Genomic DNA, 4313 nt, shown 5'->3' on the forward strand with positions numbered 1-4313 from the left:
AGGGACACTGAGTATCATTACAGCAACCAGTAAGTGACTCCTCTGGTGCCCTGAGGAGGTTGTGAGACACTTGTGTCACAAAAACAATTCTGAAAGACAAGCTGGTGGCGGCACTGCTGAGATGAGACTCGGGGTAGGGACCTGGAGCTCTGCCACAGACTGTTAATGCTCAAGGATGTCTGGGCTCAAGAGTGCTCTGGTCAGCATTTTAACAGAAGAAGGACTTCTTCAGGATACACTCCCTTCTATTAACAAGTGAAGAAATCCATCCCATTCTGGGTAACCAGGCCCCATAATACCTTGGTGTTTTGTTACACAGCAGCACTACACGCCACTGTGCCCACAAGCTAGCTTCACTCTGCTAAGCACGCACTCTGCAAACGGATCTCAAACAGAGTGAACAAATCCAGAGGAGGTGGGAGGAGCCACGATGGTGGGATGTGAGAGACAGGAGTTGGCGGGAGAGTAGATGTGTCCCATGTTGGGTCCCTCCTAGGCATCGTGAAGATTGCCATCACTTAGAAGCACCTTTTCCCCAGGTTTGAAGGCTGGCACCCCAAGGTAGGGGCAGCTGGCACAGTGGAAGGCATCACCTGGGGAGCAGTTTCCACAAGCCGACTTGGGTTGGGAGCTCATCTATTCCCTTGACTTCTCTCTTTCCAGCTCTTCAGCAAGGCCACAGGGGCAGTTCTTGCAGGCCTTCCTCTTTTTCCCTTCCCCACAAGCAGCAGCCTGCAGGCAAGCCGGATCTGGCTTCTTCAAACCTTCTGGATCCAGCAGCTCATCTGAGTCAGTGAGATCCATGCTGTCGTCCTCCATATCATTGGCTGAGAGTGTCCGAAGCTTGGCAGCACAGTCCACAGCAGGCTTCACTGAAGGAGATGACTTCTTGGTGATGGAATGCTTAAGCTGACTAGGAGAACCCACTTCAAAGTTTGGTTTTTTTTACCTGTGATCTGAACAAACAGTAGGCTGTCACTTTCATGACCCAGGTGTTCTCAAACAGACTGTACTTCCTCGGGGCTTAAGGGCTCCTGCTGCACCTCTTTCACATCCACAAGACCAGAAAGAGTCAGGGCTGAACACAGCTTAGATGCTGTCTTCACTTTGCTGTTGTTATCTACAGCTGCCTCTACTGGCTCTTTCAGAAAAAGACATCCACCAGGCTAAAGGATCTGGGTGATTTCAGCCAAAATCTCAGCACTGTGCAGAGTGGTGCTTCCCGTGACTAAACCCGACAGAATAGTGTCAAAGCTGGATTCCTTGTGGGCAGACCGTTAACAGCTGGTTGATGTTTTCCACAGACACGCAGCCTTCATTGCCAGTTAACACTTGAAGCTTATCTACTAGATCTTTCAGAGCTTCCACTGAGGATGATTTATCCCAGATCACTGCCACAAACTGGCCAGCAAAAATCCCAAAATCTGCCATTCCTGCAATGCAGTACTGATGGACCCGAAAACTGCTGCCGCCTGTGCTTGCTCCTGGTTTCTCCTCAGCAGTCGACCCCACGCCTTGCCCAGCTGCATTTTCTTATAGGTTAAAATCTGTTTTCACGGATGGCTGAAATTACTTCTTCACAAATATGATTGCTGCCCCATTTTAGTGGGAGAGAGAAATGCTTTCTTGATGTCTCCAATTCTGTTTTCAAATTATTTTTCTACTCTTTTTTTCAAAAATTGGGTTATTATTTCATCCAGGATAATTAGACTCCAAAACATTTATGAATGCCATTCCCTCTCAAACATCTATAAGCAAGAGTGTGTGAATTGAAGTAGAGAGTGAGGGGTGCAAAGCACTCTAGGCAGAAGGAACAACCTGTGTAAAGACCTTGGGGCAAGTAAGAATTTAGCAATTTTGACCGAAAGACCCCTGTGGTTGGAGCCTAGTGAGGGCAAAAGTGGTAGAGATGATGTTGGAGAATAAGCAGGCCCATATAGGGACCATAGTAAGGAATTGCTGGGTCGGCTGGTCTTTAGCAGGGTGATAAGGTAGCCAGGTGCTGTGAGCTCAGATGTACCTCGACTCAGGTATCAGCTTATCTGCTTACTAGACTCTCTAACCTCTGTCCCACAACTCTAGAATGGGATGGTAATACCTTTTTCAGAGATGGGCTAAGTAGAGTAACCAAGTGCAGTAACTGAAATATACTAAGCCACTCAATAAATGACAAGCTATAATTTTTACTTTTTTTTGGAGATGGAGTTTCGCTGTTGTTGCCCAGACTGGAGTGCAATGGCACGATCTCGGCTCACCGCAACCTCTGCCTCCTGGGTTCAAGCAATTCTCCTGCCTCAGCCTCCCGAGTAGCTGGGACTACAGGCACGCACCATCATGTCCGGCTAATTTTTGTATTTTTAGTAGAGACGGGGTTTCACCTTGTTGACCAGGATGGTCTCAATCTCTTGACCTTGTGATCCACCCGCCTCGGCCTCCCAAAGTGCTGGGATGATAGGCGTGAGCCACTGCTCCCGGCCTAGTTTTATTTTTTATAATTCACTGTTCCATAGCCTACTTTGGAATCTCAGACCCATAGCTGCTCCCTTTTTTATTATTTTTAAAATTCATCCAGCAAATATTTATCAAGCACTTAAAATTATATATCCTAACTACTTCCCCCTTCCATAGTTACCTGTTTGTATATCTCTCATAGCTTCAAGGTTATGACATTTTCAGGGAATTTCCCATTAACCTTTTGCAGTAGGCACTAAGCAGTGTCTGTTTTAGAAAATGTTTGAATAAATGAATGAATAAAAGAAAGTTTATGAAATACATAATCATCATATTTTAGCACTGCAATTGTTTGAATAATTTTTATTCCAAATCAGTCTTTCATAGGAAAATGAACATATCTCTTACTCCTTTTTTCTTTTACAGTACAATTAACAAAAATTCAAAATATGCACTTTATGAATTCATAACTCTTGAAAATGTTTACTTTAAAATTTACATATTAAAATAAGTTAACTGATAGGTTTATATCTTTTTTCTAGATCAAGTGGCTGTTTTAATACATTATTTTTTAAAACACTATTCATTTTCAAATGCAAAGAAGAAAAATAACCAGAGAACGACATAAACACAATTCAAATTAGAAAGTAGAGCACTTAAAAAAAAAATTTTTGTTTTGAGATAATTATAAATTAACATGCAGTTTTCAGAAATAATACAGTGAAATCCCAAATACTGTTCACCCAGTTTTTCCTAATGGTAACGTCTTACATAATCACTATGCAGTATCACAAGAAATTGGTAATGATAAAATTCACAGGTTTATACACATTTATGTTTGTGTATATATACTTAGTTTTATCACAGATAGATTCTTGTTCCAACTACCACAGCCAAAATACAGGACAGTTCCATCACAAGCATTCTTTGTGCTACCCTTTTACAGGCAAAGTAACCCTTCCCGTCTCCCCACGTCCAGCCTGGCCACCACTAATTCATTCTCCATCTCTATAATTTTGTAATTTTAAGAATATTGTATAAGTGGAATCATGTAGTATGTTACCTTTTTGCAATTGACTTTTTTCACTAAGCATAATTCCCTTGATATAAGTTGGGATTGAAAAAAAAAAAAAGATTTGCAAAAAACGTCTAATACCTTTCCTACTGGCCACCTGCTTGTTGCTGCCAATTAGCAAAGAAGGGAGAAATGAGCAGTAGAAAGGCAAAGGATGTTTCTGTTGATGGTTTTCCCTAAGGAAGACTGGCATGTGAAGTAGAGTATCCCAGTTCTCATTTTATTCTTAAGAGATTCTCAAAGGAGAAGTGGGAATTCTTTTTCTGATCAACCTATTTGTGTTTTGGTAGAAAACAGTCTTTTTAAAGGACATGGTCCATCTCCATAATTATCTTTTATATCCAAAGACTGTTCTGGTCAGTTCCATCTTCCATCTTCCCTCTTTCTTTCATTTTTTTCATCCTGACCAATTAAAAACATATTATTGTACAAACTAAATTCTATATGAGATTTCCCCAAATTGGTATCTAACAAATAGAAATGGCAGTTTAACTAAAAATGGTTCTAACTTGAAATTACATGCATTGAAGAGTTCTTGTTGTATACATCAGCCTTACAGGAAATCATCATGGTAGTTCTGCCCAATAGTCTTGTTTTGATTTGTTTTGCCTCAGAAGTAATTATAAAAATTACATAATTCATTTGGATGATCTAAATGCCATCTCTCAGGAATTTTACTACATAATAGCTCCATCTCATACAAAGTCAGAGTCCTTATTACCAGTTTCCTTTTAGAAAAGTATGTACACAGAGTATATGTATATTACATTTTAAGCTGTAAATAATT

The 4313-nt window shown here is 40.9% G+C and overlaps 1 protein-coding gene and 1 pseudogene across 1 annotated transcript in view; one reads left to right on the forward strand and one right to left on the reverse strand.

The window, feature by feature from the left end:
* The window catches only part of UBL3 (ubiquitin like 3), an 82778-nt gene that overhangs the window by 58363 nt on the left and 20102 nt on the right, over window positions 1–4313 (forward strand). The window lies entirely within an intron of this gene.
* Window positions 7–2244, reverse strand: LOC108310444 (annotated as a pseudogene).

This window comes from Cebus imitator, unplaced genomic scaffold (assembly GCF_001604975.1).
Source record: "Cebus imitator isolate Cc_AM_T3 unplaced genomic scaffold, Cebus_imitator-1.0 Scaffold103, whole genome shotgun sequence".
In the NCBI taxonomy this organism is placed as follows: Eukaryota; Metazoa; Chordata; class Mammalia; order Primates; family Cebidae; genus Cebus; species Cebus imitator.